Raw genomic sequence first — 12,198 nt, 5'->3', positions numbered from 1 at the left:
GATGGATCCAGACACACTGATATTCTGCGTCAGAGGAGAACTTTTTGTAAATACCCAGAAAAATTGTATCTTTACTTTTCAATAGTAATTTCTAAAAAATATAGAAATACTTAAATGCAGCAATTGGTAGCAAGCTGGTGACAGCTGTAAAGACTCCCTGTCTGGATCTAACCCCTGAGCTGATACTATCACAATGTTTAGAAAAAATAAATTTTTCTTTTTTATTCTTCTATTTTAGTCTTTTTTTTGTCTCTCTGTGAGGCTAAATTTCACTGAAACAGCCTCATTTTCATCTCAGAAACTCTATTTTAGGTAATTAACTAGTGAATGCAACATTTGATTGAATTTTCTTAGAAACTTTTTTCCTGACTTAGCTGGCCCCTGAGTAATAAGAGCTGGCAGGGCTCTCTCTCTGTGTCTCTGATTATATTAATTAACTCACTCTTACTCTGCAAATTTAATATAGAACAAGTATTTTATCCAAACTTAAAAAAATTACTAGAGGTTAAAATGTTACATAAGTTTAATAAAATAAGAATAACAAAATTTGTCTCCCTATTCCCTATCGAGAAAGTTAATCTTATAACCATTCGCAGATACCGTTTCTATTATCATGGAAAGGATTGCTTCATCGATGCCATTTTCTCTTCTTATTACCATCTAGGAATGAAGGAAGCAGAGTAATAGATGATGTGCCCATAAACCAGTCGAGAGTACCCTTTGCTGCTCGGCACTTCCGCACACTGTACTATTTTTAAATGAAAAGAGACTTTCCATTTGAAGTAGGCCTCCTTATCCTTACAATCAGTCTCCTTCCATTTGAAACCTGCCACAGGGTTGACAGCTGCAATCAAGTAGGCTAAGTGTTACTGCTGCCCTGAATGCTCAGTGTCCTCCCCTTCTCTCCAGAGGCCCTGGATGATGCGTCCTCTGAGCTAGGTGCCCAGGAGAGCCTGAGGTGGCTCCTCAGCTCCAGCCTCCCTGAAGTCAGCTCTGACAATGAGCTCCACAGAACCTTGGTGGAGAGGAGGATGTAATTTGCATCTGTAGCGTACAGGGAATGTGTAAAAGAGCTCCCAACTCCAGCTTGTGTAAGGGAAAATTAAAGAATAGACTGATATTTCTAGCAGAAATTCAGCATGTGAGCAAATTACCAGAAGTGGCAAAAAGAAAGCTAAATTGAGAGAAAGGTGTAGGTAACCTTAAAAAAAGAAATTACATTTTAAGACTTTCAAGAAATACATTCTGAAGTAAGCTCATGTAACTGGTACTCTGCTGCATTTAAAACACTTTTGTTCCTGTTTCCAGGTGGTTAGTACTACAGATTTGCCTCTGCAACTAAAAAGCCATTCTTTATATGTGAAAGCAGAGCACTTCAATGTGTCCTAATTATTTTAAGAATGTAATATTTATTGGCTTTGCTAGTGTGTAAATAACTTGTTCAGAGAAAATGTTTTACACTTCCCTTTCGTGACTGCAGTCCTTGGCACAAGACCTAATTCATAGCTGGTGCTGAGGATATATATATAAGAGCTGTTTGTGACATATCAATTTCTTGATGGTCTCCAAATCCATTTTTCAGGGTCAGTGCATACTTTAAAAGGTAGGTAAGCCCCATGCCTATTCCTTACAAGTAGTCTGCCATTATCCTCTGATGGAGAGAGGAAAATCCTTCTCGTATTTGCATGATTACAGGCAGGGGCTGACAGTGGATGGGGGAGTGGAAGAACTTGAATTTCTCCTAGCCATCTGTGTTTCTGATTTTCTACGTCTATGGAATTTTCCTCTTTGCGTTTCATCTCCTGTATATACTGACCATTTTTCATGAGTTGTCAGCAGCAGGACACCATTGCAGTGGCTGAAGTGCCAACTATGCCATTGTGAGAGGTGAGCTGACCGGGGATGGGCTGGTATGCACTGCAGCTCAGCACAACCATGGCAAGTAATAATGGGCCCTGCATCCCAGATGTCTTTTTTTGCTTCATGCTTGAAATAAGTTGCTCATTGCTCCTCACTACAGACCCAGCCTCCCACCATGTGGCTAATTCCCATTTCTTCCTTTTTGGATCTCCTCCTGTTACTTCCCAAGACCTGTCAACTCCCAAATCCACCAGGTCCTGGCCACTTATTATGCACAGTGGTTTCAATTTCTCTTCCTCTCAATCCCAGTGCATCCAGCTCATGGCCAATTCTGATATTTAACTAAACAAAAATAGTTCACTCCCTTAACCAGTTCCCTTGGGCTAGTTCTTAAGCATATTATTTGTATCCTTTGCATTTTATTAACTATAAGATATAAAGACTATAAGAACTCTATTATTGATTATAAAAAAATGCAAGTTTAGTCAGGAGATCGAGACCATCTTGGCTAACCCAGTGAAACCCCGTCTCTACTAAAAAAATACAAAAAACTAGCCGGGCGAGGTGGCAGGTGCCTGTAGTCCCAGCTACTTGGGAGGCCGAGGCAGGAGAATGGCGTGAACCCGGGAGGCGGAGCTTGCAGTGAGCTGAGATCGGGCCACTGCACTCCAGCCCCGGCAACAGAGCGAGACTCCGTCTCAAAAAAAAAAAAAAATGCAAGTTTATTCAAAGAAATATAGAAAATAAAGAGAAGAATGAATAGAAAGATAAAGATGCCAGTATCCCATCACCTACGACTAATCCGTTTTAGTATTTTGGCAGGTTCTATAGCTGAATGTTTTTGTCCCCCGAAAACTCGTATGTTGGAACCTGATACTCCATGCAATAGTGTTAAGAGATGGGGCATTTGGTAATTAGGTAATGAGGGCTCTGCCCTCACAAATGGAATTAGCGTTCCTTACAAAACACTTGAGGGAATCTGCTTGTTCCTTCCCCTTCCTTTCATTAGATGACACAGCCTTCATACCCCTCTTCTTTACCATTTATATGAGGATGCAGAAGCAAGGTGCTGGTGAGGAAGAGGCCCTCACCAGACACCAAATCAGCTAGTGCCTTAATCTTGAACTTACTAGCCTCCAGAACAGTGAGCAATAAATTTCTGTTGTTTATAAATTATACAGTCTAAGGTATTTTGTTACAGCAGCAGGAACAGACTCTGATAGAAATTGGTACCAAGAGTGGGGTGCTGCTGTAATATGTTCCTAAAAATGTGGAAGTGGCTTTAGAGTTGGGTAATAGGTAGATACTGGAAGAGTTTTGAAGTGCATGCTGGGACAAGCCCATATTGTTGTGAAGAAACTGTAAAGGGTGATTCTAGTGGGAGCTCAGAAGAAGATGAGGGTGTAGAACAAGCTTGTTGAACGCACAGCCTGCTGGCCACATGTGGCCCAGGATGGCTTTGAATGTGGCCCAAGATAAATTTGTAAACTTTCTTAAAACATTATGAGATTTTTTGGGAATTTATTTTTAGCTAATCATCTATCGTTAGTGTTAGTGTATTTTATGCGTGGCCCAAGAGAATTCTTTTTCTTCCAAGGTGGCCCAGGAAAGCCAAAAGATTGGACTCCCTGGTGTAAAGACAGGTTCAGTCTTCTTAGGGATTACCTAAGTGGTCCTGATCAGGATGTTGGTAAAGATATGGATGGTAAAGGCCATTCTGATGAGATAAATAAGGAACATGTTATAGGAAACTGGAGGAAAGGTCCTCTTTATAAAGTGGCAAAATACTTGGCTTAATTGTGTTTGTGTTCTAGTGTTTTGTGGAAGGAGGACCTGATGAGCAATGAAGTCAGTTATTTGGTGGACGAAATATTTAGGCAAAATGTTGATGGTGCAGTATAGCTTCTCTTGATGCTTATGGTAAAATGTGAGAAGACAGAAATAAAGATGAAATTTATAATCATAAGATTACTCTTTAAATCTTAATTTAAACATTAAAAAAATTCTTAGCCTGGCCATGTAATAAAGGATGAAAAAGTGTGTTTGGTGGAGAACACCAAAGGTGTGGCCAAGCAATTATTTGACAAGGAGATTAGAATGAATCATTGGAAGCCAGGTGTTATTCATCAATAAATTGGAGAAGAATGACCCCAAAGGCATTTTGGAGATTATCAGCACTACCATTTCCATCATAGGCCCAGAGGGTCAAGGTCTGGGGAACAGGGCAATGTCAAAAGAGGAACCTTCAGCCCTGGAGACCTCACCCAAGACTCTGCTCGTGGAATTCCAGAGCAGCACTTCTCTCTTGCGCCACATGTAGCTGCCATGAGCCCAGGTGCAGCACGGTGTGCAGTGGCAGCCCTTCGAGAGAGCATAGGCGATAAACCTTGGCAGTGGCTGCAAGATGCCTTCTCCACTGGTGTGTAGAGTGCACAGCTGTGGGGGCGCAGCTGCCTCTACTTAAATTTCAAAATTTAAATTCCACTTAAATTTCCCACAGAGCCTCAGGGCCCAGGCAGAGAAAGACCACAGCACCTGGACTACTACAGAGATTCCCTGCTAGGGTATTTCCCACTGGAGGCCTGAGGCAAGACCACTGCAGAGAGTTCACTGCCTGAGGACAGTGCTTAGCGGAGCCATGGGGTGTGACTTCCTACAGCCTTCGGGGCCTAACCCCTTCTGCAACAAGTCCTAAAGGAGGCAGCATCATCAAAGAAGGTTATTCTCAAGCTTTAAGATTTAATATTGTTCACTATATTAGATTTTGGAATTACTTAGGGTTAGTTATCCCTTTCTTGCTTCCTACTTTTTCCCTTTGGAATGAAAATATTTATTCTATGCCTGTCCCACCATTTTGGAAGTACATAATGTACTTGCTTTCACAGATTCACAGCTGAAGGAGGATTTGCCTCAGAGTGAATTATATCATGAATTTCACCCATATCTGATTTAGATGAGATTTTGAACTTTAAACTTGTGGTTGGTGCTGGAACAGGTTAAGACTTTCAGGGCTAATGGGATAAAATGAATGTATTTTGCGTGTGAGAAGGACATGAATTTTGGGGGTCCAGGGAGAGAATGCTGTGGTCTGAAAGTTGGTGTTCCCTGGAAATTCATATGTTGTAACCTAATACTCAATGCCATAGTATTAAAAGGTGGGACATTTAGGAAGTGATTAGGTCATGAGGGCTCTGCGCACCTTTGTAACCACCTTACAAATACCTTAGTGGCTTACAAAAGGCTTGAGGGAGCCTACTTGCCCTGTCTCCATTTCTGCCATGCAAGAGACACACCAAGAAGGCAGCACCTATGAGGAGCTGGCCTTCACCAGACACCACATCTGCTGGCAGCTTGATTTCGGAATTTTCAGCCTCCAGAACTCTAAGCAACACATTTATGTTGTTTATAAATAATACAGTTTAAGGTATTTTGTTATAGCAATAGGCATAGACTCACAGTAGATTATCTTCCAATCTTATAAATCATGTGTAAAGTGCATGTATAATTCTTTTATAAAGTATGGCTTATAATGAGTACAGTAAGTCCGCATTTAATGTTGACCATAGGTTCTTAGAAAGGGTGACTTTAAGTGAAAGATGTACAGAAGGTCCGCAAATAACATTGTTTCCTTCAACATGGTTTTGCTCTAACAACTATGAGAAAAAAATTGGTTTTATTGTACATCAGTTTATGTAAAGTCCCAGTTTCCAAGAACCTTTGAACAAGGTTGAATGATAACTTATCATGTATAGTTTTATTTGAATTACCCTTTATATTATGTTGAGCATTTATCTATGTAATTATGTGTTCAATGTTAAAAATCTCAACCTCTTAACATTTTATTATATGGAAACAATGCAATTTTTAACTGTTCTTTTATTATTTGATTCAACTTTCCCAGTTCCCCAAATTTTACTGTTATACTAATGCTGTTGCCAATACTTTTAGTTATTTTTTTTCTTTCAATATATTCTTCAACCTGCAAGGAAGTTGCATTAGTTAGGGTATTGATTAAATTTATGTAAAAAATGCACACAATACAAGTGGCTTAAATGAATGAAACATTCATTTCTCTCTCAGATAATAGGGCAGTCTCAGGGAGACTAAGGGAGGTGAGATAATCCAAGTTTTCCTTCTCAATGTCCATGTTGACTGCTTTATTTGTCATCAAGCTACAGGGAAAGAGAGAATGAAGGACACAAATCTTTCTTTTCAAAGCGTTTGTTCCTTAAATTTCTTATGCCATTTCCATTCCCAGCCAACTGACCAGCATTTAGTATTAAGGTCTCATGCAACCATAGGAATACAGTCTCTGGATGGGTGGCCACAGTTTAAACTGGGGTGCTAGTGGTTTTTGGGCAAGTGAAGGGGAGAATAGAACCTGGGGAGCAAGTAGCATACCCTAATGTCACAGGGTTGTTGGATCAAAGTATTGGATAATTTTTCTAATTCTTGAAACATATTTCCAAATTATACTCTTAAGAGTGTTAATTTTATGTGTCAACTTGACTGGGCTAAGGAATGCACAGATGTCTTGTAAAACATTATTTCTGTATGATTCTGTGGGGGTTTTTCTGGAAGAGATGAGCATTTGAATGAGGAGGCTGAGTAAAGAAGATTCGCCCTCACCAGTGTGGGTGGAAAGCATCCAATCCATTGAGGGCCCAAATAGAATAAAAAAGCAGAGGGAGGAGGGGCAACTTCTTTCTCCCTGAGCTCTGCTCCTCTTCTTCTGGGTTCAGACACTGAAGCTCCTACTAGCAAATCAGAATCACAGACTTAAACCACAGGTACCCCTCAGTTCTTAGGCCTTTGGCCTCAGACTGAATTACATCACCAGCTTTACTGGGTCTCCAGCTTGCAGACAACATGTTATAGTACCTCTTGGCCTCCAAAACCATATAAATATTTGATCATGTGAGTCAGTTTTTATAACATAGATCTCACTGTCTCTCTCTGTTTCTCTAGAGACCCCCGACTAATACAACTCTGCAATATTTGCATTGCTCTGAACCCGGACTGTTTTGTTTCAGATTTATTTTTATTAAGAAGATTAAACATTTTCACATTTATTAGTTGATTTTATTTCTTCTTTAGCTCATATCACTTGCTCAACAATAAATATATATTTTTATATACATTTCTTTGAATATCTCCAATTTAATCTACTAGGTTTCTGTTTCTTTTGGCTTACTGCCTTGTCTTGAACCAGCTATCCCACTGCACTTTACTTTCTTTCTCCTATGACACTTAGTCTTGCCTTTATTTTAATAATTGACCTAGCTGTCTCTCTTTTCTATTTATACACCAGCAGAGGACAAGTCATAGTAGTCAGAGTTTAGAAAATGACCTTTTTTAACCTCATAGCACTATATTACATGGCAAGTTTGATTTTTAAAATTATTTAATTTACAGATGCGTAAATCATCGCAGGTTGTTTACTATTGGGAAAATTACAACATTTCCTTACACTATGCTAATATCATATTCGCAGGTGGGAAGAAGTGAGTGAATCAGTCACGAGAGATTAAAATGTTTTTATCACGCATTATTATTAAGAAATTCTTTCACTGGATTCACTGGTTGAGGATTACCTGAATAATCATAATCCAAGTCCCCTAAATTTGAATTAGAGACACACAAACAGTGGTCGATCTGCTTCCAGTTAAATTTCGCAGTTGCTTTGTCATATGCTATTTTGTTTTCTTTCCTACTATATCTCCAGATAATGTAATAACACCTGGAAGAAAATAGGTATAAAATACATATGTGCTAAACTTGTTGTCTAATGAATGAATTATTGTGCATTTCTTTGACAGGTCTCAATAGTAAAAGAAGTTCATAAAAAAATTAGTTGGTCATTCTGATTCAGTGCTGCCCAAGGTGGGTTGCAATGGGTCACATGATACAAGGAGACTTTAGATTCAAAACTATTTGGAAAACATCATAAATGTTCAATTTTTTGGAGCTCTGTAAAGGATGTTAGCATATTATAGACCCTAAAATGTCACGTAGTAAAATTATCTTTTTCATTAAAATTCTAAATGATTTTTTGCCATACATATGTGTGTGTATATGTATTTGCATATTTAGGCACACATATATGCACACGTGTGCACACATGTATATGCATAAAAATCCACAAACATAATTTTTTGAAAATCATTTTAGAAAATATGTCCTAGGTATTTTTTGGTTAAACATCAAGTAATAAATTTCTCGTTATACAAACACATATGGATATCTTTCCTGTGTCAATCACTAAATATGGACAGCTTCTGAATTACGACAGTTAAACTTAAGATTTTGAGGCTTCATGATGATGTAGAAGAGACATGCGTTTAGTAGAAATTGTATTTTGAGTACCCACACAACCATCCTGTTTTTCACTTTCAGTGCAGAATTCTGTAAATTACTCATGTAATTTATTCAACACTTTTTTATAAAGCAGGCTTTGTGTTAGATGATTTTGCCCACCTGCAGGCTAACATAAGTGCCACGAGCATGTTAATAAGGTAGTCTCGGCTAAGCTGTAATGTTCAGTGGGTTAAGTGTACTAAGCGCACTTTTAACTTACAATACTTTCACCTTATGACTTTTTTGTTTTTTTGGAAACAAGGTCTTGCTTTGTCACCCAGGCTACAGTACAGTGGCCCCATCTCAGCTCACTGCAGCCTCCACTGCTGGCCTCAAGTGATCGTTCCATCTCAGCCTCCTGAGTAGCTGGGGCTACAGGCACACACCACCACACCTGGCTAACTTTTGTATTTTTTGTAGAGACAGGGTTTCACCGTGTTATCCAGGCTAATCTTGAACTCCTGAGGTCAAGCAATCCACTCATCTTGGCCTCCCAAACTTCTGAGATTACAGGCGTGAGCCACTGCACTCGGTCAATATGATGGGTTTATTGGGACATAGCCCCACTGTAAGTTGGGGAGCATCTGTATCCATATGAATGAACAAAATGTAGGGTCACCTCCATTATTGACAACCAAATACTTTCAGTCTATTCCCCTACAATTTAAGCCAACAAAAGTCACCATCTGTCTTATTCTAATGGGTAAACTTTTCTCTCCATTTCTATTGCTACCAAGCTAACCTAAGCTTTAAATGACTTCCACCTGATCTGCCCCAATCTACTCCTGATGGAACTCACAAATTTCAGTGCACTCTCCACATTCAAATGAGAACTTTTTAAAAACTATATTTTGTGCATGATTTTAGTTCTGAAAGATTTGTTATGACACCTTCCTGCTTTTGGATAGAACACCAATCTTCCCAAGATGGTATCAAGAGTCATTCAAAACTAATTTTGATTTATCTTCCTATTTCTTTATCCATTGTGGTTCCCACATGCCTCATGCTTTTTAGAGCAAGATGTATTTATTATCCATAAGAATCAGATGAGTTGTTTCATAAAAATGCAGATTTCCACATTGCCTCCCCTGATACCTGGAGCCATTAAGGCTGAGCAGAGTTTCTCCAAAACGGATCTATGTCTCCAAAGCGTATTGCATTTGCACAGATCCCAGAATGTGCCATGAGCTCTCTTATCTTCATATCCGGCCATGAGCTCTCATATCCTCAAGCCTTGCTCAGAACTTGTACATCTACTTGTATCCCTCCCTGTTGTTCTATTGAACTTATACTGACACTTCCAATATTTCTCTCAGTGTGATACAGTTAATAACTTACTCTACCGTTTTTCTCCTACTACACGTTTTTTCTCTTAGTAAACCTATTTGTTTCCTTTTTGAAGTGTATTACATTGGAATCACTTAGTCAGGATCCACAGTGCCAAACTAAACTTTCCAGTAGAAAATAGAAAATAGAAATGCAATGGCTATTTACTAAATTACTAATAGCAAAAACCATAAATATATTTTGTTCCTGATTTAAAAAAAAACAAACATAATGATGTATTTATGCATCTGTGCTTTAGTGTGAAGAAAAATGACAGTTACAGATCAGCATTTATGTTATTTGTATATAATGTTGCTTAGATTTTCTGCCTCTCCAATTGTTTTCCATAAAATATTCCATAAAATTCCATGAAATCTTGTCTCTAAAGTGGAAAAAGTTGTAAAAGAGGACACAAAGAAAAAAACCTAATTCAACATGACTTTATGTAACTATTTGCTTGAAAAATGTTTTTATTCTTTAGTCTTTGCTAACTTGCTTTTCTTATACAATTGATAAGAGTAAAACATAATTGCTCTTCACCTGAAGAGCCCACGTGCCACACGGATTTGCAACAGGCCATCTATTTGTGTCACTAGAATCTAAGCGGCCTAAGTCTTTGTGTTCTGTCTGGTTTAGTCAACTGGATATGACCAGTTTCTGGCACAATGCCTTATGCATAGTAAATGCTCAGCAAATTAAAATCCTGTATTTTAGAGGGAAAGTGGAGCATGCACAACCAAACCATGTATTATTTTAAGCATTTAACTCATTATTTCTCAGCAATCCTATAATAAGCGCTATAGCTATCTTCTCCATTGTACAGTTGAGTAAATTGAGTCACTGAAAGGAAAGAAAATTTGTCTGAAGTCACAGTTGGGAAGTATCAAGAAGTGGGAGTTTTACCTGGTCATTGATGCTAGTCTGTATTCTGGGTCTCTGTTGCCTCCTGATGCTAGCAAAAAATGATGGGAGAGGCCGGGCGCGGTGGCTCAAGCCTGTAATCCCAGCACTTTGGGAGGCCGAGACGGGCGGATCACGAGGTCAGGAGATCGAGACCATCCTGGCTAACCCGGTGAAACCCCGTCTCTACTAAAAAATACAAAAAACTAGCCGGGCGACGTGGCGGGCGCCTGTAGCCCCAGCTACTGGGGAGGCTGAGGCAGGAGAATTGCGTAAACCCGGGAGGCGGAGCTTGCAGTGAGCTGAGTTGCGGCCACTGCACTCCAGCCTGGGCGACAGAGCGAGACTCTGTCTCAAAAAAAAAAAAAAAAAAAAAAATTGATGGGAGATCCTCAAATTATACTTGGGCTGAAGTTGCAACACAACCTCAAGTAACAGTTTACTTCTTGAGAGTATTGCTCTGTGAGTGCACATTTTCTTTGTGAGTCCATGGTTTCTCCAATGTATAAGTAGAAGTACACTTCTTATTCTGCCACATCCTAAACCCAGCCTTATTTTTGAGTCACTTCTGACCGACTTGGCATTATATCATGAGGATAAACCCACCTTTGGTGGAGTAATGGGAACTCATCTTTCATCTGAGAAACAAGTCTGATGTGCCTGAGTAATTCTGAGAACCGCGTGTCTCCAGAAGTGCCATCCCCTTTTCTAGCTACCTTTGACTTTCTCTGGATATTTGTGTGGCTGAATTTCTTTCTTTTCTTTTTTATTTTTTTGAAATGGAATTTTGCTCTTGTTGCCCAGGCTGAAGTGCAATGGCTGATCTTGGCTCACTGCATCCTCTGCCTCCCGGATTCAAGCAATTCTCCTGCCTCAGCCTCCCGAGTAGCTGGGATTACATGCATGCGCCACCATGCCTGCTAATTTTTTATTTTTCGTAGAGACAAGATTTCACCATGTTGGTCAGGCTGGTCTTGAACTTCTGACCTCAGGTGATGCACCCGCCTCGGCCTCCCAAAGTGTTGGGATTACGGGCGTGAGCCATCGCTCCTGGTTGTGTGAGTGAATTTCTGACTGGCACTGTTAGGACCCACCACAAAATAGGAGACCTGCTTTGTAGTGATGCACTTGAGCATGGCTCCAACACTCTGTGATTTCCCTTTATCTTTCACATAGGCACGAAGTGGAGTCTACTCCAGAGATGGATCACTCAAGATCACAATGCCATATTTCTTCTCCTTGGAGAGGCCTATTTAGTGAAAAGGATCAGGCATTTTGAGGAAGAAATTCTAAAACAAATCAAGAAGAACTTGCCAGGTCCAGTTGGAAAGTCAAGTGGTACTGTTAACTAACTGCTTTGTGAGTCAGTACCCTGGTGAGTCCTGCAGTATGTCTAGTGCCAGGTCTACCTGTTTCCAGCTTTCTCTTCTGCATCACTGTTCCTTATTATTTGTGATTCAGCACACTAGAGGCATGCTGGAAGCCCTTTGAGATAGGCAGGGCAGATAATATTAATTATTTAAAGAAAAGTCATACTCAGACAGGTTAAGGGACTATACAGATGGGAGATACTGACTTGAAACCAGTTCTGCTTTCATACCATTCATTGCATTATGTAGAGGATAGGACTGAAGATCAAAAATATGCAGCAGTCCTCCATCCCCTTATCTACAGTTTTGTTTTGCAGTTTCAGTTACCCATACTTAACCATGGCCCAAAACATTACATGAAAATATAAGAAATAAAACATTCATA

At 39.5% G+C, this 12,198-nt stretch overlaps 1 long non-coding RNA gene across 1 annotated transcript in view; it reads left to right on the top strand.

The window, feature by feature from the left end:
* LOC108527964 (uncharacterized) overlaps positions 1–12,068 on the top strand; it is a 73,024-nt gene extending 60,956 nt beyond the window's left edge. The window contains exon 5 of the long non-coding RNA XR_001884987.1: positions 11,620–12,068. This is a non-coding gene — a long non-coding RNA (uncharacterized LOC108527964). The remainder of the gene's footprint in view (positions 1–11,619) is intronic.
* Positions 12,069–12,198: the final 130 nt, after the last annotated feature.

The sequence above is a fragment of the Rhinopithecus bieti genome, unplaced genomic scaffold (genome assembly GCF_001698545.2).
Source record: "Rhinopithecus bieti isolate Rb0 unplaced genomic scaffold, ASM169854v2 scaffold_3948, whole genome shotgun sequence".
In the NCBI taxonomy this organism is placed as follows: Eukaryota; Metazoa; Chordata; class Mammalia; order Primates; family Cercopithecidae; genus Rhinopithecus; species Rhinopithecus bieti.
The sequence above is the reverse complement of the archived record's forward strand: the minus strand, read 5'-3'. Positions and strand labels throughout refer to the sequence as shown.